This window comes from Corvus cornix, chromosome 11 (assembly GCF_000738735.6).
Source record: "Corvus cornix cornix isolate S_Up_H32 chromosome 11, ASM73873v5, whole genome shotgun sequence".
NCBI lineage: Eukaryota > Metazoa > Chordata > Aves > Passeriformes > Corvidae > Corvus > Corvus cornix.
The window spans coordinates 12,187,409-12,212,107 of NC_046341.1; the positions used below are offsets into that span (position 1 = coordinate 12,187,409).

Sequence of the window (24,699 nt, forward strand, 5' to 3'; positions counted from 1 at the left end):
TTGACTGAAAGGTCTTTGTTTACCCAAAGATCTATTTTTATCATAACTGTTTATAATGATTAAACCTCAACAACTTAAACACTTTACACAAAATAATGTATTTTCAATAAATTGAAATATTAACCAATCATATGTAATGGTTCAGTTCTAGCAAATGGATTGCTAGAAATCCTTAGGGTTTCATATAAATTGAAAACTGTATTGACTGACCAGGCTGCACTCGAATTGCATTGCATTTGGATCAAAAAGCACAGAAAAAGTTCTCATTATAGTTCCCTGACATTAATTTGAGCATTTTTATATGTGTGTCCTATTAAGTACTTTAAGTGCTTTTTGATAATTGTGCTTTGTAGTTTTTACAGCACTTCAGCCTATTCCCAGTTCAATTTCCTCTTTTATCCGATGTTTGAAATATTGATTTCTGACAGATAAAAGCAAACCTTATAATCTCAGCAGCATGCAATAAGTGAGTAAGACGGGGCTACAGAATGCATCAGGGAATGGTCATATTTGAAACAGTCTTTGTTTTATTACATTTCGTCAACAGAATTTACTTACCGCTTGCTGATATTTATGTAAAAGCAGGACTCCTGATAGTCCAGTGATATTACCAGTTCCTGGTATACTTTTGCATTTAGTAAGATAAAAGAAGAAACTCCCTTGGTGGTTGATGATTGCAGCTGCTTAAACTGCTGTCAACTGGCTTGAAGTAACTGTGATTTATCTTCCTCACATTGTGCAGCATTGTGTCCGTGAACTTCCAGAGTTTGCATTAAAAAGTGACAGCACATCAGAGTGCCAGAAGCTTCTCATATTGTGGCCCTGAAGGTAAAAGCAAAAGAAACTGTCTTGGTCTGTGTTTGGAAACCCTGTCCAAAACCTCTGCAAAGCTCTAGTGACATGAAGGAGATCTTAAAGAAATGGGTTGGGATTTTGAACATGGACTAAATACAATTAAGGGATGCTAAGGAGTAGCATTGGTGCTTTGCATATTTTCAGGATGTTTCTTCTGCAATTTCTGAAAACTAGAAAGAGGAATCCAGTCCAATCCAATGAATAGTTAATGGTATGCTAAAAATTCAGTTTGCATTTATTTCCTTTTCATTATCCAGTGTAATCCAGTGTCTCACAAGTATCATTGCGTTAAACATCTCTGCTCAGTTCCACCAGCACCCATAGTAAAAGAGCAGAATATACAGGGAATTAGCTGCTTCATTTCTGGCAGTATTGCTTCTGAAGCTGTGAAAATTCAGAATGCTGTTTTAGAAGGTGAGGAAAGTTCCTCAGGTTACACAGTAGCTTTGGCAATCAATAGTAAAGCCTGTCAAGGTGAGAATGGAAGAGTCTCCATCCTGAGCACCAGGTTTGGAGGAAACCGAGTGTCTTTCTCTTGAGGCATACATTTTTAAGAGGGATTGATGTACCTGACAAAACAAGCAGGTGCAATAAAGGAAGGAGGAATATGATTTTTAATAATTTAGACATTTTTAAGATGAGCACAGAGATTTTATTCAACCCCAAATTAGCAATTGTTAATTCAGAAACATTTTTTTTGGCTCAATCCTGGAAACACTTAAAATTACTATCTTGCATCTAGACCTTCACATGCTTGGGTATAGAATAGTTTTCAAACTAAAGACATTTAAAAATGCTATTTTAGTGAATTTTGATTATTATGGACTGGAGCTGGAATTCTGCCAGTCACTTAGCAGAAGTTTACTCTCCGACCAATTCAAGTTTTCATTACTAAGCAATTACTGTTTAAATTTTTAAGTGATAAGCACTTAACTTCATTCTGGAAAAAGTGGGTTGGTGATAGCAAAGCCTGACAGTGTTCTGAAGAATTTCAAGGCTGGAAAAATGATTTGGTTAAGGCTGCCAGGGAGAAAAGATCTTCTGAACTCTATAGGCTTTGGCGATAGGGCTGGAGGAGCAGAGCTTGCTTGGTGGCAGAATGTGCTAGAAATGGTTCCTGTAGGGAAGAGAGAACAGAGGAGTAATTAGGAAGGCTTGTTAGCCTAGGACTTGGGTTTAATATGGTCAGAGCCAGAGCTCCAAACACAAGGAATATGGTGCATTGCCCAGTCAGTCCTCCCTCCATCCAGACTCCATCCTGGTTGCTGACATCAATATGTGCCATGAAGTTCACATGCCAACGCTTAAGCACAGGCAGAAAATGCTGTTACTGACAGAAAACGAGGATGTACTGGAGCTAAACTTTGTGGGAAGGTTTATTCAGTGATGATTTGACAGTCGGGAAGCATGGACCTGCTGAACCACAGAACTGAAATAATTAAAGGACAGAAACTGTTGGTTGAATTATACTTAACAGCAGTGTTATGCCATTGAACATTCAAGTAAAAATCTATAAGACACGAATACAGCAACAAAATCTCTCCATCTGTTTTGGAATAGGCTAGCTGCACCCCACCCAAATTTCTGTGTCTCAGCAGACCCACACAGAAATGTGTAAGGTGCAGGTTACATTCCTATATGTTCCAACATATATATATATAAAGCATTAATACAAAGATTCTGCAGTGAGTGATATAACTGTATCTCCATTAGAGTTTCAAAGGAGCTACTTAGCATTTTTCGTATTGGGTAAGTTATTTACAGTTCGCAATTTAAAGAAAAAAGCATTGGAAAAGGTTTATCTTCTAATAAATCAAGACCATTGTGACGTCAAGTCACAATTCTAAAGGTATAAAGGCAGTTGCAGAAGCTGTATCTTGAAAAATATCACATAAACTATATAATATTGAGTAGCTGAATTAGAAGTGCTTCTATGAAGAGTTATAAACAATTAGAAATGGAAAAGTAAAACGTGGAAAAAATAGCACTGATGATTTTTGATTTGAGGGTCTTGTGGGAATCAGGTTGGGAAACAAGTTGAATACACCAACTGATATTTTCTAGTGGTCTCTTTGAATCTGACATTGTATATAATGCTGCAGGCATACATATTCTAGTATTATAGCTGATAGAACTATCTTGATGATTTTATCTCCTAAATTTAATCTTAAAGTTTAAATCTCAGTGTTGCAACTGTTGGCACTGAACACATCAAACTAGTGCTGGTAAAACTGAGGTGTTCAACAGCTTCAGAGCACTAAACTGTAATATCCCTAACCTTGTACATGGGAAGGATTGTGTTGGTCTCAAACATCTATTTAGTTGCTTTGTTTGATGGGAAACAATGTGTTTGTGTAAAACAAAGAAAATTAATCAGAGATAATTCATCAGACAAGCTCAGAGCAAGTTCAGGTGTGCAAGTGCAATTGCCCGTGATTAAGTGGACATGCAGCTACCTATTTAACCTAAAATATCTGTAATGGAAATCTGTCTAGATTTTCTAGGACTTTTTAAAAAATAAAGTTGTTTCCAGTAATAAAAAGGAGTGACAGTGCTTCACCAGGCTCTGTTTTGGTGCTAAATAAATTTTATAAAGCCCAACCCAAACCAACAAAAAAAAAAAAAAAAAAAAAAACAAAAAAAAAAAGTCTTTAGTTACAAGCAATGATATCAAAATATTGAAGTTCAGCTAGTTTTGTTGTTCCCATCTCTTTGTTTCTGTACTGAAATTTTTGAAGTGCTGCAGAAAATTTTGGAATGACATTTTGGAGAGTTTCAACTAAAATGATTGGAATATCTTGGTGTAATGCATGCAGTCAGTTTAAAAGGTCTGATTTTGGTCTTTTGCACATATGTTTGAAAGTTGAGCAATATGCGCCATTTTTCACTGCTTACCAGTTTTTTGACTATTTGAAACAGAACTTCAACACAAATCCCTACAGTCATTACATCTCTCCATACAAGTGCTTCTTACTTATAAGTGCTATTGCTAATAACTTGTGTCCTCTGTTACACAGTCAGATGAAAGTAGTGCATCTTGTGCCCCTCCAAAACATACACAGTGTGTACACTACAGGCATAAAATGGAATTTTTATAAACCTGTTTTCTATTTTGACTCACTGCTGTAAAAGGTCAGAGGAAGAAATTAAGTCACCTTCACAGGTGTCTTCTCTCACCTTGGGCACTCTGACCATCTGTGTTTTCTATTTCCATGTACATAATATAAGGAAACAAAGACATTTTAATGACAGTAAACACTATTTATAGTAAGTTTACTTGCTCTGATGATTTCTGCTTACCCGAGGAAAACAATAAAATTTTACCTGAGATTTTTGGAGCATTTTTTCAATACAACTAAGGTATTTTAAAAGGACTATTTTTAATAGGACCAAGCCTTTGGGACTCCAATAGGATGCTTGAGGAATCAGTGCTCTGTGTGCTTGTTTGCAAGTATTTATTTCTCTTTATATATTGATATAATGAAGAAAACAACTCATCTACAAAACTCGTGTGGATTGAATCCTGTTTCCACCTCAGCCTTTGCAGCTGCCAGTTTCCCTTGCTTGCCTTTGATGTGTGCAGCTGCTGTGCGACAGAGCGGGCGGGCAGTGCCTGCAGTGCTCCTGCTGCAGCAGCTGCCGGGGCCCCGCAGGGGTGTCCGTGCAGCCTGGGGACACGGGAGCGCACAGCCTGCAGCCCAGCACAGACCCTCAGCCTGGAACTCCTCAGCAGCTCCTGTGCTCCAGCTGATTTCCTTGTTAAACAAAGTGTCCAAAGCGTCGGGAGGATGATACCGAGCCATTACGCTACGGAACCAAATGGCAATAGTTCTCTCATTTTAGCTCCTTAATACCATCTTTAGCTGAGTGGGAAAGGATGCAGATTGCATGGCACTGGGGACACTTGTTTCAGCATTTATTACTGGAAAAAATGTGGCTTTCAAAAGATGAATATATTTCAAATATCAAATCTCTCCCTATGCTGAGCTAAATGCTGCCTTGATGTATGCCCTATACGCCCTAAGTTGACAGATGTGAAGTACAAGTAAGAGCAGAACTTGACCAGCTAAATTTAACATAATAAGATTATGAATACTGCAAGGGCAAAGGATTTTCTAAACATTGAATGCTACAGTGTGCCTGAATTCTGCTTTCAGATTTAGTCCTAGATAGTCTGGTTGTAGGGCTATGCAGTAACAAAGCAGCAAAGGAATATAAATATTTTGTGGTAAGGATATTAAATGTACAATGTTTAGACAGCTACTCAGTGATGTACTGGGAGGATTGCATGTAAGTTTACCCTTATATTTTAACCTTTTCCCCCCCTTCCTTTCTCAAATATTTAGAAAACATTCTTATCTCAGAACATATTCAGGAAAGGGTTCATTTTTTGCTTGAATTATTTAAAGTTATAATGGGAGTTTTCTGCTGGATTCTGGGGAGGTTTTATCGATGTTAATGAAACCTGTTTTTACCAGTGTTTGCAAATGCAGAGCACATTATTCCACCAAAACATTTGCCAGTGACTGTGGCAAAAGTTTTTCATAGTGACCACTGTTGTGGCCTGGTCTTTACACAGAAGCAATTGCCACATGACATCTTGTACACCCACATTTTTTCAGCAGCTCCATGTAACAAAATAATTTGTTTTGTTTTGCAAAATAGCCAGAAGCAGATAGGGAATCTTCCAGTGAAACAGGCTCCTGACAAGCTTTTCTCAGTTTCACCAATGGTGGGATTTCCAGCAAAAAGTGATAGCAAAAGACCTCTTTTGCAACAAAATAGATGTAACTTGGTAGTTAGTGCTTACCAAGTTGAAATCTGAGGATCCAATCAGATAAAAGATTTTTCAGAAAAGTTACAGTTTTTAGCTGTCAGCACTGATTAACAAAGTATATCTCAGATGATTCATTTTTCATTCTTAACTTTTGGCTTCACCTTCCTTTGCAAATGATTTGTGGGAAAAAATGCACATTTTCATCACATATTTTGTGAAAGGTCTAAAAAAGAACATCAACACAAATATACCCAAACTCAAACAGCTCTTAGGTGGTCCAGGCAGTCACCTGGGATATGAGAAATGCAGACTCTGAGCATGTTTTACCAGAGCAAGAAATGTAACTCTAGTTTCTTTCATTACCAGTCAAATGAGAAAATTATTGGGTTGGTAGATCCTCTGAGAAGTTATGAAGGGCATCTATCATAGTCTTTTCCAAACATCTTGTTCTCATTTAAATAAAAAACTTGCTTTCCAAAAGCTGTCTTTGCCCAGTGACTCTTCCTCCAGCCCTAGAGCTCTAATCTCTTGGGAAATTTTCTTCAGAGCTATTTTGGCTAAAAGTAGTTAGGTCTTTATATATTTCTGTTGTAGATTAGCATGTTTCAGGGTTTTTTCCCTTTGTCTTTTTAGAAATGGATGGATATTGGTCTAGCATCATGCTTACCATCACCCTTACCATCAGGCTTTTTGGCTGTGGATTTATACAAGCCTACTTCTGCAACCCAAGTCAGTCAGAAATGTATTCCCTGAACCCCTGTTTGCCAAAGAAGGCAAAGAAATTACTGTCAAAACCAAGAGGCTCCACACAATCAGCTACTTTCCCTAGAGCCTTTTCTCCATATGAAAGAATAAAACTGCTTTTTTTTTCAATATATGCAGAATAAAATGTTTTCATTTTTCCTTCCTAGATGGCTTCTTTTGAGAATTTGGTTTTTGTATGTTTACACAATTGTGGTGGCATTGATTCCCTACCAGCACGGGCAGGACAGCAGTAATGAGAGCCTGGGAACACCTGGGAGCTCTGTGTCCTTACCTTAGCAAGGCAGAGCTGTGAAGAGAAACAGCAGGAATTTCAGAATTTCACTCGAGGAAGGTGCCATGCTTGAGTCTGGCTGGAATTAAATGGCTGCATTTGTGGATGTCTTAGGAGGGGTGTGCTCATGTGTCCTGCAGATCTTTCACTACAGAGTGGGCCACTGCCACCACTGCCTGCTGCCACCAGGCTTGGAGTAAGCATAAAGGTCTTCTCGTTTTGTTAGAAGAATGAAATTTGGCTAAAGGGAACACTGCCTAGGATTAGAAAGGTATGAAATTTGTGTTGTGTGTGCTTAAGGAAATGACAACTATCTCCACAGCCCTTCAGGGGCAATATCTTAGTGCAGAGTGTTATCTTAATTTTATCCTCTTGATTCATGCAGAAAGCACCTATATGGTAAAAAGTCAGGTGTTTCTTCTACAGGGATACTTTATGTAGGGATGGCGCTGCCCAGGATGCAAGGAGCACTTGCTACAGCATTCCTGAGCACTGTGCATTCAGGATCTGAGAGTTTAGGGAAGTGCAAAGAGATTGTGTAGAAAATGCTTTGAAGGTTTTCTTTCACTGTATTACATACTGCTTCTAATGCAAATGGCATCTTCTTCTGTGAGAAATGACAGACTGTGGTTTCACCCAGCTGCATGGGCACTGTACTTCCCATGGGATAACTGGATTTCGCCACTGATTTATGGAGCCTTTACTTGTGCAAGTGTCTTCCCTTCTCTGACCCTTTTCATTTCTTTCCTGTAAAGTACTGTTTGCCATGATTTTGCTGTCTAAGACAAGCTTACCCTGCCTTTTCAGGAGGGCCCATTATTTGTGCTTTAGGCTTATGTTAATATTAGTATTTAGCTTTTTGCACTGATATAACATAGAAAATACCTGTATGGTAAAGGATTGTATGGTCCTGGCTTGTGCTTTGTGGTGATACTGAAATCTGAGTAAGAATCACTGGTGCAACTCACGTGAAAATATGAGTCTTATACCTTGAAGGACAGGTATTCCTGACAACAGAAACTGTATTTGGCTATTAATGTTCCTAACTTAAAGAGGAAAAAAAAAAAGAGTTAGAGATAGGGAGGAAAAAAAATCTAAAATAAGGTTGTCCCTGTAGTAAAAGCAGACATTCAGCTATTATAAATTGGCAATGATCCACTGGCTTCCACAGAGCTATGCTGATCATACCAGCTGAAGAACTGACCCTGAATATTATCAAAGTTTTCTTGGAGGTGGCAGGAAAATAAATCCTTTACAATTTCCTTTTTAAGAACTCAGGATTTCCGTTTCTATAACTGCAAACTTTCAGAATGAAATGTGGAGCACAGAGACAGGCAACACCACACTGACTGTGTTTGATTAGGGTAATCCTTTTTTTCCTTCTATGTGGTTACTACAGCCAAGCAATTATTTATCATACTTCCAGTTGCTTGAAGCACTGTAGACTACAGGTTAAATATTCTCATGTCAGTGTGAGCTTCTGCTCCAAGTTCTCATTGAAATCTAATGACTTTCATCTTCAAAAGAAATTTTAATGAGCTCAAAGTATCTACCCTTCTGTTTTAATTGTTATACTTTGTACACTTCACATTCTGCAGATCAAAACCTCCTATTTTTCTTTTTTTTTTTTTCACCTGAAAATGCTGTTGACAAGTTCTTTCCGGAGCTCTCTTCTTCTGTCCACTTTTTATTGGTCATATTCATGTAAGATATAAATCCAGAAATATGCAACACATACACATTTAAAGCCTGTAACAGATCTAGTACTTACCCCTGAAGAATGGAACATGTGCAGTGTTACTTTGATTGGCCTGAGATCAGGGATGGCTCAGATGTGGGTGCCTGTAACAGTCAAATAAACCCGTTAAATCAGTGGTAATAAATGTATTTGGTACGAGTACCAAGACTTTTCCTGGATTGCACGTGGAACAAAGCACAGGAACAAGTTTTTCTGTGCTCATGTGTATAGACAGTTACACAAGTATTGTTGTCCTCTCCTTTTCTCCCTTCATGGGCCTGCTGCATCTATGTCTCAGGTGCCATTTGTTCTGTCCCATCAGCATCTTCACACATTCTTGTGTTTCCATAATCCCCTTTTGCTATGAGTATCCTGCTTTCACTCATCCTCATAAATATTAATTACTGTGGTCTGGTTGAAATAAATACAGTTAGACAGCTTTTCAAGTGGAAACTTATTGGGCTGTTTCTATAAAGCTGCAGTCTTGAATTCCAAGTTCTGGCCAATATTTAGCATGTAAATGAAATGGGTGTGACCTGGGACTGGCTGCCAGCAATTGTAGGGATTGGAGTGCTCTGAAGTGTCTGGCTTTAATAGTTGAGTTTCCAGTATTTTTCACAGGAGTCATTTGATTCATTCTGTTCCTCCAACCCTTTAGAGAGCATTATTTCCCATTTGGTTTCTTACAAAGTTCTACAATCTATAGCATTTTAGTACCTTACATTGAAGTGTGAAACATTGCTGTGCCAGAGAGAGTGACCGTGGTAAGTCATTGGCATTGCATGCACTGAATGGAGAGAGACTGAGTGACTCTTTGATCAGTTCTACAGATCCAGAATTCATTTTCTATTGTGCTCCTCTGGTTGTCCAGTAGATGAGACTAAGAGCTGTGCAGTGCTGCTCCAATAACAATGGCTAGCAGACTGTTAAACTGTTGGTCTCTGCTAATTACTAAAGGTGGGCCACCATTAAATTTAGATGTCAGCTGTTAATAAATATTAGCAAAAAGTTCATTAATGTTCTCACACAGTTTTGTTACTGCATGAAACGTTTTTGGGAGAATGCAGGGGAGAGTTTTTTGCTTGATCAAGGGAAATGAGGAACGCCGCACAAAAATGTTCTACCTGCACTTCAAAGAGGTATAAAGTTCATCCATCCTGGAAGGTTCAACTGGATGTATACTGCATGCAAGAATGATTCAGACCCTTGAAGCTCTACAGACTCTGTGTGGTGTATAGAATAACTTAAATCTGTTTTCAAGAATCCTGAAGTAAAGCAGTGAGACACAGATCTAGATCAGATCTGAATCTTTGAGTATTCTTAAAATTATTTTTTAGCAAATAAATTGCAAGCTGATACTTGTGCTCATCTCCCTATATGATGCTCTAGGTTTAGAACTCAGTTACTAGTTATTAAGGAATTTTCAAAATTGTTCTTTTTTAGCTACTTAATTTACTCTCAGCCATCCAAAGACAGATTGGTAGGATATAAATGAAATGCTATAATTATACAAGGGAGTGGGTCGCTGACCTTTGGATTGCAATATCTTGTCTCTTTTGTCCTTTCCTTATACCACCCAGTCTACGGAATGAAATTGCATCTTTTTCTTTGGTTGTCTCAAGAATGAGGTGGTATTGGAAACTAGTGAGGCATGGCAAAATGTAGGTGTTCATAGCTTGCAATAATTTACCCATTTTCATTTTGTTTGATTTTATTAACACCTGTGTCTCCAGGGAACACAGGGATCAGGGGAGGAAAGGAGAGAATACTTCAACAATAATCTAATGATCAGCACTTACAGTCCCCCCCAAGCCCTGCTGCTATGTCAAATGTCAGGATACATCACAGCCAAGCAATTTATAATACAAAATGCGTGTATATATAAAGGAAGAGGTGCAGATGGTAGGAAGCTGTGTGTCATGACATACACACATACATGGAGGACAGCTAGGGAGTCATTAAAAATATGGATTTTTTTTGTGATGCAGTGGCTGTTTGTCAGCTGGTGTAATTGGCATACATCAATGGAACCACTCAGAAATACACCTTCTGAGGAATTAGGCACTTAATGGAAGTTAATCAAAATTCCTTATAGAAGACTAAAAAAAATTTCTTGAACAGAAATTGGAGACAAAGGAAAAAGCATATAAGGAAATATGGGATTGTAGTCTGCTGAAGATTCATCTGGGTATTAGTTTCTGGAGTATTTCTGTAGCTATTGGTATTCTAGGCAGTAATCAAGTTAACTGAAGTATTCTGAGATTTGAGAAATTACAGTAGTGTTATGTTAGACCTGATTTAAACATAATCAAATAAATTCGTCAGCAAACTTTTAAAGTCAGAATCAAAACAGGAGTTTTATTAGTGTCATTTCCTTTACTTGTCCTTTTTAGTTGTTAAAAAACTTTTTCAGCATTGTGTAAACATAGCATTGTATTGGCTTAACTGTCAGTATTGTATTTTTTAATATTATAAAATGAAATAAATCTGCAAAGAGTACTATGGGACTATCCCTATTTTGCTCATGTGTGATTATTTGATCTTGGTTATTAACAAAGCTACTTCTTTCTTTGCTGCTAAATAAATCCTATGTGAATTCTCCATATTCATGCAAATGCTATACATTTAACAAAGCTTTTCCTAAAAGTCCTATTTGCTTCCATTTCTGAATATGGTTCCCTGTTTATTGTATTAATAAGACTGGCATCGATAACAACCTGAAAAACTTCTGCCAGATTATAAATAAAATTTTTAAAAGGCATAAAGTAGCTCAGTTTTACAGTCTCTTTTCATAAGGACTTAATATCTTCAATATCTGACTGCAGTTATATAATTTTTGCTGTTATATGCTCTGATCTTTCAGACATTAATTCTTTGCTCACAATCTGAATGGGAGGGTTTGTTCTTTTCTTTGTTTTCCTGTGACTCATATATATGGGAATCTGGTGACAAGGAGGGATTGAGAGGAAAGGAAGGGTAAAGTGCAAAAAAACCAAGCAGGCAGTTCTTCCTCATCACCTGTCTTGTCCTAGGAAAAATCGAAAGTAACACAATTTTTAAGATACGGGTATTACATGAGTTTAAAATGTGGCGGGAACAAATCGAGCCTCCTGCCTAGCTCTCCTTTGTGGCTCTTTATAAACATCCTCATTGACTTTTTATTTTTTTCTCTTTGGGTACAAGAGTAGAACAGGTAACAGTGTCAAGTCTGATATTTAGCAAAACAAGAGGTTGTTGTAGTGTCTTATTGTGCAGGTACCATTTCCTAATAAAAGCCCTTAAGACATGAATTACAACATCAATAAAAGCATATTGAAATGGAAGGTACAGAGTGGTTTATATGCTAAGAGAGAGCTGGATTTAAAAAAGTATTTGTAAATTGAAAAGCCTGTATTCTCTTTTGAATGACTTGGGGTTTGAAGTCTTAGGACCTTGAGTCTTCAGCAAAGCACATAAGGGTATGTTGCACTGCAAAGGACAGTGATCTCTGGGCTAATGTGGGATAACCCATCTCTGCAGTCAGGAGCAGGGCAGCAAGGTGATATTGCATTTTTATTGCACTCACTGGGAGGAGCTTTGTGGTGCCTGAGCTGGTGTTTCTGATCACGCACCTGCACTGTAGAGGTGGCAGCTCATTTAGAGTTACCACAAGCATTTATACACATGGCAAAACATCAGAGTAATCAACCTTATCAGATCTGTGGTTTAACATGCTTGTGAAACATTTGTTTCACTTTGTTGAATTTTTTAATAATCGGTCTTTTTAGTTATAATTGAACATGACTAAGGTTTCAAACAAAACATTATTTAAAATTTAAAAGATCAAATGGGTGTCCCCGTGAAAATATTGTCTGGTCAACTAAAAAACAGCTGCAGTTATTTGTGGGATTAAATTCAATCTTGTGAATTTTCTCAGTTGAGTGAGGGAGAACATGAATAGAGAGAAAGACAAAAGGTTGTGTAGCAGCAAAAAGAAAACCACAGAACATCAGGAAATGAAAACCGAAGGCACCTCAAATGGCTGCAGGGACCTGCCCTGGTTGTCAGTACTCTCAAGCCCGGGTTTGTTTGTAAGTCACTGGTTTTGTAGCAGGCAGTGAGAGCTGAAGGCTGTGACAATCCTCTATTGCTTTAGTGCTGTAGGGCCAAGCTTGGGGGAAGAATGAAAGGTGGCGAGCAGCTGTGTGAACAGGCAAACTCTGACGTTATCTTCCCCTGTCTTGATCTCAGTCGATCATCTGTCACATGCTGTTGCTCTGTGAATGTGCGAGAGTGTAATGAAGTCAGAGGAGAGAAGCACGGCCCCTGTTCCCTAAAGAGCCACATGGTGTGCAGGTGGGCAGCAGAGCTGGCCTGGCAGAGTAGGAGGGAGAGGAGTGCATTAACACGTTCAAGAATTTACATCCTCGTGTGTATGTGCCTATGCTATTACTTTCTGCATGTTGAGAACTCCTCTGGTGTTTCCTAATTCCATCACCTCTACAGAGGGTGAAGCTGTCATCTCTTCCTGCAAGTGAAATGAGTAACACCACAGGTTGTGACTGTCGAGGGATACTCACTTGAAAAGTGTTTCATACCCAATGTTTCAGTCATCTGAGTGCTAAAATTTGGCTGAAAGGCAGTTTAAAAACTCATGCTAATTCCAACAGAACAGTTAATTTTTTGCAAGATTTTAGGCCTGGTTCTCACTGTTGTGTTACAAGTGACATCACTAAAACACTGTAGATAAACTGTACCATTTCAGCTCATGAAAGAGTAGGTGTCTTGTATGACTGTGTTAACCTGTTTCTCAGAAACTGGTAGGGAACATATTCCAAGAGGTTTAATTGGATGGTGTTTATAAACTGTACTGAATCTGGACTGATTCCAAGACTGCTATTATTATGCTAAACTGAACAATGAGAACTCAGTTTAAGTGGCAATTATGATGCTAAGGTATGTGATGCACAGATAGTTGTCTTGTCTAAATTTCTGATCTGATGCACCCGATGAGAGGCACAGCAGTGAGGACAACCTAAGTTACCACTTGTTCTACTGTAGTGCTGTAGAAATATTCTTTGATAGCTGATTATAGCTCTGCAATACACTTCCAGTGAGAACCCCTTCTTCACTCACTCTGGGTGCTGGTTAATTTACCCTCTCACTCTCCGAGAAGTGCTATGAGCTCTGTGCTTCCCGTGAAACTACTACAGTAGATGCTCACTGGGGATGAGCAGAAAGTTTCACTGTCCTGTCTTCAGCAGGAGCAAGGTTCAGGTGAATCTGAATATGCTGAATATGGTGTTCAGTCCACCACACTCTCATCAGAGGCATTGCATACATCATGTGCTCTACTCAGAGGTTGTAAAAAAGGTTACCTTCTGAATTCCCTTCAGAAAGTATCTCCTTTTTTGCCTTTCCTAAAACAGACCCCCTGTTGTCTAGATTTTCAGTCTGGCTTGACCATTCTCATGGGCAACTGTCATTTAATTGCTCTGCTTCTTTGAATATGTACTAATAATCCATTCTACCCAAGTTTTGCCTCCCACCATCTTGGGAATACAGTAAAATCAGTATGAAAATTTGAAACAAACCATTGAATTCCCAAGTATGAAAGCTGAAATTCAAATTAGTTTTAATTTTGAGTTCATAAAACACATAAATTATTTCTCTAATACATACTATAAATGTAAATATGACAGACTTTTTTTTACCAAAATTAGTGGTGTTCTGCTAGGTTAAAATGTATATTCTTATTACAAAGTAATCTCTTAAATTTCTTTCTCCTTAAATAGGCCTTCACATGAAACTACAGGTTTCTGCTCTAAAGATTCTGTGCAATAAAGCTGCTTGGTTTTTTCCTTTTCCATTAGAAAATTACCAAAAAACTCTTCAAGTGTATTCATGGTAACAAAGAGTAAACAAACTCCTTGCTGATGGAGAAGCAACACATGAGCTTTCGTTGTGTAATCTTAAATCATAAATACCAGAAAAATGGTTGAGGTTTTTTTTTAATTAATATTAACTGTGTAACTTGATTTTTTGGCCAAATTTCAGAAGCCCTTTATCCTCAATCTCAACAAATTGACAAGCACAGATAGCATCAAAGTCTTCTTGTGAAATTATTACTGGGTTTTGAAAATGTAGGTCATATCTTTGTAGCAAATTCAAACATAGACATCATAAAAATCCATTTATTCCATGATTCTATCTGAATACATAAATCTACACAAATCCAAATTGTTTTAATAATTTCTTCTGAAGGAGATTTAACAAACAATTATATTTTTCAATCCATGCAGAGTCAAGGGAAGATATGAGAAAGGCTTATTCCAGTATGATGGATGGTTTTATGACTGGAGAAAATCCTGAAGAGACAAACTAAGCATACATTAGTTCCTGCCACTTATTCTGAGGGCCTAGAGCTGGTAACTGTTCCATAATGATCACTATATTTTTATTCAGGTTTTTAAATTTTTAACAATTTCTTTTCTTATCTTTATCAGAATTAAATGCAAAAACACAGAAATTTCCTCACACCTTTTAGCATCTTTCCTAATTTGGAGACATAAAAGAAACCTTCTAAATCTCACAGAGTGAATCAATGAGCTGGGAAGGGTTTCTGTAAAGGGTGAATATAGACATGCTTGAGACTTCAGTATGTGAAGCTATTTATCTTCTGTAGTTGTAGGAACTTATGTCCCTTTATTACCTACTTGCATGTAATAGCTGAACATGTTTGACATGCCCTCAGCAGGTTTTTTTAAGGTTTGGGTATTAAAAGGATGGAAAAAACATTGTTATGAGCTGAATAATGCTTAAAGAACAGCAACATCTTCCAGCTGCTGCCAGGAGTAGCCTTTAAATAGATGAATTTAGCTGTTGTCTTCTTTTCTTTCTCTTTCATGGAGAAGGTTCACCAAAAGATTTATAACAATATCATCCCTAGATGATATTAACCAAAAAAAATAGCCTAAGTTGCCATTCATCCCGCTAGTGAGCTACTAAGTAAGGGCAAGCCATTCCCTGGTATCAGATTTGTTTTGATTGCAAATTTTTTTTTTATTGTGGTAGAAGCCTTTCACAGAAGGAAAATAAAGGAATCAGAAGACAAGACAACATTATAGTCAACTTTGGAAGTCTATTTGCAGAAAAGTGGTTTCTGGCAGATTAAACATTGTAAATTTCAGTGCTTCATAGTAGTGATAAACCTTCCTTCTCCTGGAAACATCTCTTTCTAGGCATAATGGCAATATATCAGTTTTAGCATGTTATAATGAAGTGGTGGTGTTCACCCTGAGCAGCGCAGTGCAGAGCTGAGGCACCAGAGTGAGGAGGCTCACTTGCCTGGGTAGCAACAGGTGTGCCAGATACACACAAAACTGTCAAATGTATGGAAAGCTTTGAGAAAAAAACTCCCAAGTGTAGCTTCCAAATACTGTCACCAGACTTGAAGATGAGCCTCTTGGGATGTGCAATAAAACCAAACAAGCTCTAGTTACCGGAACAAATTGTGGGTCTCATCCAGTATAACTGATAGCACTGGGGCCAGATTTTGAAATGAACCAGTGAAGATCACTGCTAGGGATCTTTTCATCTCTGCAACCCAGTCTTTTAAGAGCTCAGTGGCCAGTGCCATGAACTCCACCCTAGTGGGCACTGACCATGGCACAAAGCTTTTCACCAGCCTGTGTGCGCACCAGTGATCTCTAACTCTGCCAGCTGCACTGCCTGTGTGCAAGTCCAGCCCTCCCTTAGCATGCTGAGTTCCTGATGGAACCATTCTTTCTCGCAGCAAAGCAGTTTCTATTCCTCACTTCACACTGATGCTGCGTTCTGCACAGCCTCTGAGCTGCTTAAATAGCCCAGTGTCTGACAAACCATCTGCATTCAGAGCACCGGCGTCAGGGGAAGGACACATGGTGCCTCTCAAGGGAATTGAACACGGGACGAACCACTAACACTCAACCTGTTTTAAATAAATAATCATTCTTGCTTTAAAGAAGTTTGATGCACCGAGCTCTGGTCTGTTCTGAAAGGCCCTTCTCTGACATGCTGAGTTGTTTCTTTCAGTGTAAGCAACTGCCTCCTTCCCAGCAGACAGAGGAATCAATAAACTGGATTCAGATTACTGAGAGCGCTGATTTAAGTGAGTGAGTGAGAGGGGTGGGTTTAGTCCCATAGCATTCATGGTTTGTGTGTGTGTTTTGTATTTATAAACACAGATGGCCTTTGCAATTTTTAGTGATACTTTTGTTCCATCTGAATATTCAACTTGCTGTCTGTCTAATCAAATCCATCATTTGGGGCATATTCTGGCTTGTTCTGCAGCTCAGTCACAAGCACATTAACACCAGTTCAGCTTCCCTTGTTCACCTTCGTAATACTATTGAAATCACATGGATATAAAAAGAAGTGGGGTTTGGCATCTTTCACAGGCTCTTTTATTCACTGAGTAAAGGGTCACTTTGACCTCCCTTGTATTCTTATTGCCAGAGTCTAACAGGTAGACCAAGTCTGTTGGCTGTGCATACCAAAAACTCCTGTTAAAGCCAACGGAAAATTAAGTTTGGGTTTTTGTTTTAAATGAGGAAAATGCCATTCTCTGGATCAAAACTATTACTGGATTCAGTGAAAAAAAGGTTTAAATAGTTCAAATGCAATTTGTTAGAGTTCTCTTAACACAAAAGGCTGCTTTAATGCTTTAAGGCTGTATTTTTTAAGGCATGAAGTTTGCTTAAGAAAAATTGGTTGAGAGAACTTGAGATAGATTAATTTTAGATAGATAAAAACACAAGCACAGTACTTAACTTTACACACAGCATTGCCAACAAAGTATTCTGTAGAGACTGAGCCTGAACTGCCTATGGAAGTTCTTCACATCAGCTGGGTATTGAAAGTTGTGTTTTATGAATACAGTACATTAATTGATAGGTATGAGGTAGCAATCAAAATGTAAATAGAACCTGGTTTACATTAGTGCCAAAGTTTGCTGTATAGATATGTAATATATGTTTTTAGGATGCTGAACTCAATTTCAAAGCATATCTTTAATTCATGAATTGTTAAAACGAATTCCATTTGTGGCTTACAAAATATTGTGATTAAAAATTATGTTTTTTCTGAGCTGAACCAACTTAATAATTTCACATTATTCCAGTATTCAAAGCTGAACCTCTTGTTTGTTCCACAATCGTTGCTACCTTTTATTAATATTATGAAATAATGTTCAGTTGACCAGTTACTTTCACTGTGACAGCTGCACTTTTGGTAGATTCTGATAAATGCAACTTAGGTTAAAGGCAATATTTCATTATTGTTATTGATAGATGCCTCACATATTTAAAGGACCATATTCAGAGGCACATGTTGTGCCGTTCCTAGTTATGCATTTATGATTTGTGTATGAAGTTACTCAGTGGGATAAAACTCCTCAGCTGCTCTGCTTTCCACTAACTGAATAGAGGAAAGGGCACATACATCAACAGGGATGGTTTTTACCTTGACCCTTTTGTTCAACTGTCTTAGAGATCTCATTCTTCTGAGTGTCCAAAATTAGGTCACCTTAGATGAATTTCCTCTTCCCCAGGTGCCCTGATAATAAGTGCCAAGCAGTTACTCTTTGAGTTGTTGAAGAAACCCCTTGGGGAGAAGGCATTGCAGGAGTCCTGCAGGTAGAAGCAAATTAGGGATTTATTCAGGGAAGTCTGAAGTCAGGGGAGAGTTGTCAAAGCTGGTAATTGGAAAAACTGAGCTAATTTTCATGGGAAGTAGAAGTTGTCTTTAATAGCATGTTACTAAACCCTGGCTGCACTACTGGGTCTATCTAGAACAGTAGTGAATTTGGGCTTGGGAAGATGTAATTGTACTGAAAGAGGGTAGATTTAGACTAGATAAGGAAGAAATTCTTCACCACAAGGGTGGTGAGGCACTGGCACAGGCTGCCCAGAGAAGATGTGGATGTCCCATCCCTGGAAGTGTTGGAGGACTGGTTGGATGGAGTAACCTGGTCTAGAGCAAGGTGTCCCTGCCCATGGCAGGGGGTTGGGAAAAGATGATCTGTGAGGTCCCTTCCAAGGCAAACCAGCCTATGATCCTACGATTCCAGCGCTTGATGTATGTGCCAGAGAAGTGTAAAATGTGCTCGTTCTCCCGGCAGTGAGAGTTTAGCATGAACAGTCTTAGCACAGAGGTGGGTGAGTGAGTGGCCTCATCCCTGAAGGAAGGCTCTCTTGGGGAGAGCTTTTTGTGACAACCTACAAACTTCCAATTCAGGAGGCAATTAGATGACTGGATTATGCCCTTTTATTCCAGGGCAGAAATCAGTTAATAACCCATTTATTAATGTGAGAGATGCACACTTTTTCCCCTCATTTGCAGCAGCTAATATGGGTGTTATTCAAAAAACAAATATTTACAGTCAGATAAATGTATGAGCCTTAAATACATTACTGGAGTGTTTACTCCAGGCTGGGATTTTTTTTGTTTTGTGGAAGCTAACTGGCCACTATCAAAACAATTTAGAGATGCTAAGATTATCTCAAAAGTCATGTGGGAAAACTTGGAATAACAAATGCTTATTTTTTAGCTCAGCATACTGTTACTAATGGCTACATTTAGTGATGGAGACTATAAACTGTAAATCATACCAGTGTTTCCCATAGCAGAGCAAGCTGCAATTGTGATCTGACAGTGCCCTTTGACCTCTCTGAGGAAGGCATAGTGGGAAGTATGTGAGGACATTATGCTTGATTAGTCTCTCCCTAGTTTGCCTGGGTGGGAAGATAATTGAAAGCACAATGGACTTTGGAAATTGAAGGTTCTGAAATGCACTTTGCAAACACATGCAATTTTAAATCTTTAACGTGTCATCTATATCAGCAGTGGACATTGTCTTCATTACATAAATACAATTCTTCTGCTAATACAGTGCAAATAGGAGTTAGGCAGCATCTGCAGCTATTGTAATTCACACTTCAAATAGCAGTATCCATTTTATATTCTAAAATTCTGAGAACTGAAAAAGGGCTTGGAACAGAAAAACTGAATGGCTGATTGGTTTCACATTTGCTGATTTATAACATTAAAGTTGAATTTTGCCCACTAAGTGATCTTATTAAAAAACAGACAAACAAACAAAAAATCCCAGTATAACTTATACTTGAGAATCAGGTTTTGGGAACAGAAGGAATTTGGTTTGGCTATTTTAATACACTGCATCTATAAGCTAGTACCAAGACTATTATTCTGGATGTTTTCTGGTCTGTTGAGTTCTAATGTATCTAATCTCCAACAGATAGTGCTGCCCAGGGTTCCTGTAAAACAATCATCTGCAAACGTATTTATTAACCTTTGTTATTTAGTTTTCTGCAAAGTACAGGCCACCCTGCTGAACAGTCTACAGCATTTATTTACAATGCTGACTCCTATTAGATATCATTAGGTACCTAATAATTATAATAATTATGTGCATTGCTTAGGCTACCCTGCTAAATAACAACCACTTTTATTCAGAAGTCATAATTGCAGCAGCTAGACTTAAAATGAAATCTAATTAGATTTCAGTTCACCCCCTTTCACACACAATCTATATCCACTGTATAGTGACAAAATCTGTCCAGCAAACACTAATTCATTTAGCCTGGAAAACTATTATCTCTATGGCCTGTCACATAAAAGTTACCAGTGAATGTTTTGTAAAAACTAAGAGTATTGCTGCAGTAGAACTTCAGAGATTTTGTATGACTTGTTGAAGAAGGCGTGATGCTTTTCCACAGAGCTATTTCCATGGTAAGCATGTTGGGGTTATGCAGCCATAGCTGCATTAATGAACATTGTAATTCTGTAACTCAATAGTGGGATATAACCTTGAATTTAACTGTTTCCTGAGGTTTGCAAATTTGATCTGATCTTAAGTGAAACTGTAGCCTTCCTTGTGGGAAATTAAGAAGCCTGCATTCTTTTGAGCAAGGAAAGGTGGAAACACAAACTTACAAGATGAAGAAAGTATGGAAGGGAAGCGATCTTTAAAACTACATGATGATTCATTTACTAAATCTGTTTTTTTTCGAAGGAAGGAGCCAAGAATTAGCTGATACCTTCTCACCATCAGCCATTTTCACTGGTACCTGTCTCCATCTGCACATACATAGAATCTTTTTGCAGGGCAATAGCTGGCACTGGCCTTATTTATCCTATGACCATTGAGCACTTACTCTATAAGAAGTCTCATTAAATGATTGCAGTAAAAGTTTCAAAACCTTGGATGCAGCTAGGAAGGGAAGAAAAGTGAGTGGAGTGGTCAAGGATTAATAGAGAACAGATTCAGCTCTGAACATGTAACAGGTTAGGATTTCACAGGTCAGGATTTTCTACAAATTATTTTTTCCATCAAGTGTTTTGGAAAAGGGAGCAGGTTCTTTAAGAAAGGCTATAAGTGAATTTGAGTTCCCATAATCAGTTTTTCAGTAGCAGATTTTTGCCAGGTAGTCTAAATGTAACTGGAAATGGCCATTAGTGCAGTAAGACCTGTGCTTGCACACGTGAGAGCTGTAGACTCACTGCTTAGTAGAAGTTATGCCAATTGTGGGCATTAAGTTGACAGTCTTGTAATAGGGGTAGGTGTATTTATACCAGTCCTGAGGGTGTTTTCAGTCTGAAATCAATTTAGGTTGTTCTTCTAGGGCAGGAGGATGGTCCATGGCAACCTCAGCCTCTCCTGGAGTTCCTCAATCCCCGCTCCAAAGCAGTCAAGTAATTCCCAAACACTAATCTGATTCCACACTGCCACATCCCATCAAAGCCCCTGTGCTCCCTGCAGTTCTGCCTCCCTTTCTGCCAGGGATTTCCACTCACTTTGTATAACTAAGTTTGAGATTTAGAATTTGAAATCCTCTCTGGAGACTGCCTGAATTTAGCAACTTCCAGACTCTGCAGGTGCTGTGGTGACATTTTGCAAGTGCCAGCATTTTGACTGGTCACTTTTGATTGTTGGACTGTGTTGTGAGCCTTGAGTATCATCTTTAGTTAGCTTCTGCCCAGTTGAGGGAAGTTGCAATTTTCCATTGCAAGTGTTGAGGCTCATGGTTTCCTTGGTTGCCCAACACAGTGCTGATATCTGTGTCATAGCTGTTAGAGTGCTACTACTTCAATTCTAGCACGTAACTCTTAATTCTGGGCTGTGATGTCTATACAGCCCTTATGTGGGGGTAATAACTTATCCTTCCTTCCCCCTTCAGAGAGAGATGCTGAAAAGGTTGCAGCTGGTCAGTCTGTGGGCAGAGTTGAATACACACCTCCTGGGAAAACATTGCAGTCTATCTTTTCACTCTAACTGTGCTCTACAATAATGATACCAGTTCTGACTTAAAACTACATCGTTTGCTTCCTGATAAGAATCCCACTGCAGGGATAGTGAGGTTAGTATGGCTGATCTGAAAGAAAATGACTTTATTTCTGTAGCTACAAGGAAGACAGAGGACTATATGAGCACAGACAAACATGTACATGTATAACACACACACACACACACATATATCTATCTATCTATCTATATATATATGTTCTCTGAGAGACTGGTGTCAAAAGTTTTCAGCTAGAATTTTAGAAGCTTCCCCCCTGGAGTATCACTGAAACAATGACATCAACCCTTCATGTAAGATTTCCATTTCTATGTTTTACTCTGGTTGGCCAATCCTCTGATCCCTTAGTGATTCTCAGCATGCATAGCTATTTAATGCATGTGTATATCCCCAGGCATTTCATTTGTCTCAGTTGTACTGATGGAGAAGTATTCATCCAGGAAAAGGTGGGTGACAGGTATTGACAGGCACAAAACATAGGAGGGGCTCAAAAGTAAATCTCCTTCAGGAGTTTTGGAGTGATAATCAACAGACTTTGAGTACCTTGAATGTTCACCTTATTATTGCTCTGCAGAGCAATGCTGTGCACTGGTATGAATGTTGTAGGCTGCCATGGACCAAATTCTTGTCATACCTGTACCCATCAGATATGCCCATCCACATGGAAATAAAGTGAACATTTAGCTTTCAAGACCACCTGCAAATCTCTGATATTACATTGAAATATGTTGTTCTGAATCCTGAGTTATTTTTGTAATGAACAATGGCCTTCCAGGTTACACTGTGCAGGTTTCCATGGGTCAGCTGCAGAAAGATGTGGCTGTTCAGTGCTGACAGCAGCCCTTGCTTGAGTGGAGCTTGGAGTAACTGACCTCCAGTGCTTCCTTCCAGCTAACACTATGGATCCATGACTGTCTGGAAAATAATGCTAATTATTTTGTGTGGAGTATAATTCCTACAGTTGACTAAAAGCTTCAAATCTGCATACAATCGTTTTGGTGTTTGTCATGAGTTTTATGAGATAAATTAGTCAGAAACAGAATACCCAGAGAGATCTGAATTTTGGACCTGAAATATCAAAATGAGAGTTGCTGAATGATAAGAACTTTGGTAAATCTGCACTAATTACTTAACCTTAGTTGGCTGTAAATTTTAGTGCTGGCCTTTCCTGGTTGTACTTGTTTGTTTGCTTGATTTGGGAACTCCTGTTGAGAAAGGATCAGGACTATATTGATTTTAATAGTATAGAGGGGTATCCTTGACACAAGGGAATTGATTTAGGTAGGAATACACTTGAAACAAGGAACATCGTGTTCTATGGTCGTTCTTAACTTACATTCAAATGAGTAAACTCATCAGCAGGGAGACTGAGAAACTATCTTATACACGTTATTATGCAATATTGAATACGCGGGTAAGAAACAATTTTGAATTTCTAGCAAACAATTAAGGATTATAAATGCTTGTTAGTAATAAAGTTGACCAAAATCTCTACCAAACCCTAGTGGAAAGACTTTCATGACTGGAAAATTAGAATAGCAGATAATTTATTTAGGAAAGTCTGAATGGATGAAAAGTAAAAGGATTGAAGTCTAACTTAATTTAGTGGCTTTAATTGTTTCACTCATTTGTGATTTGAAAATGTATGATCTCACGTAGGAAAGGATCATTGCAATGGGAGACAAGTCTTCTGAGAGGTGACTTGTATAAACAGGAGAGCCAAGCAGCTAATCAAACCCCTGGTTAGAATATCTAGTCAAAATAAACATATTATCAAGATTACAAACTGGAACAGTGAATAATAATAACAACGACAACAGAAATGTAAATTAAGTTAAGGTTTTCTGGTTTCAATAGAAATATTCATAGTTTGAAACTGCTTGAATTCTTTTGCTAAACTTTAAGAAATCAAGGGCAATAGGATCTTGGATGTAGTTTGCTGATGTTGTTTGGACAGAGAGTGAAAATAATTACCAAAAGATGTATATTGATAAGTAACAAAGGCCTTGTATAGTAATAAAACTCAAGAAAGGATAGATTTCTCTTGATGACTATAGATTAGGAGTTATAGGAATAGTTTTGATTTTTAAAATGCCATGAACAAAAGATCCTCAGAAATTGTTTTGCTGTCCCATCTGTAATTAATAAAATCAGATATAATTATAAATAGCGGTACAAATTTTCAATAATTTTCTGTCATTGGGAAAAGCTGTTCCATGATTTTGTCTCATACAATACTTGCAATAAATTATTATTATAGTTTACGTAAAGAAATCTAGAGGATTATTTTATGTATCTGCATTAATAAAGGAATCCTCAATCGAAAAATAAATAAAAATCAAATTCATTAACTGGAATATGAGATTAGACAAGCTCAGGTGACACAAAAGGGCAAAGACTTGTGCTGTGGGGAGTCATTCCTACAGGAGTGCCTCGGCCCCACTTCCCCTGGGGTGGCTGTGCCGTAACCTCACTAAAGGGAAGGAGCAGTTTTGTGATTTCAGCACAAGCCTCAGTAGACTCAGGGAGGCACCTGGACATGCCAAGGAGCAGAGCCTGCCTTTGCAGATGCCAGCATTCCTCAGCAGCCAGTTGGACAAAGGGAGTTTAAACCCCTTTCTATGGTCAAATCCATACACACCCACAAACCTGAGGTGGTTCCATTGCTCATTTGCTGTTGGGGGGGGGGTTCTGCCTGGAGCTCCTCTCTTCCTTCAACTCTCTCCAATTTTCCAGGTCCCTTGACATTTTGATGGCTAATCTTTTGGAGTGGCAGGGCTTCTCTGGCTGGTTTAAGACTCCCAGGTGGTGTCACAGAACAGGGTGAACCTGGTGTAGCTGGCATTGGTAAATTCAGGAGGAGGGGCTGCTGATTCAGCAGGAGACAGTTACAAAAGCACGTCTGAGGGAAACCAGAGCGTTAGGCAATGCTGTCAAAAACAAGAAAAAGGAA

At 38.4% G+C, this 24,699-nt stretch overlaps 2 long non-coding RNA genes across 10 annotated transcripts in view; one reads left to right on the top strand and one right to left on the bottom strand.

Moving 5' to 3' along the window:
• The window catches only part of LOC109144234, a 36,352-nt gene extending 11,773 nt beyond the window's left edge, over window positions 1–24,579 (bottom strand). Inside the window, exons 1-4 of one of the 6 annotated variants that reach the window (XR_002044846.3) lie at window positions 24,396–24,579; window positions 17,887–18,053; window positions 8,440–8,510; window positions 559–1,972 (exon numbers count right to left, since the gene is read on the bottom strand). This is a non-coding gene — a long non-coding RNA (uncharacterized LOC109144234). Of the gene's footprint in view, window positions 1–558; window positions 1,973–8,439; window positions 8,511–17,886; window positions 18,054–24,387 lie in introns of all 6 variants that reach the window. The other 5 variants (XR_002044848.3, XR_002044847.3, XR_002044850.3 and 2 more) reach the window with 5 other exon arrangements.
• LOC104687459 overlaps window positions 1–24,699 on the top strand; it is a 194,186-nt gene that overhangs the window by 127,250 nt on the left and 42,237 nt on the right. The window lies entirely within an intron of this gene.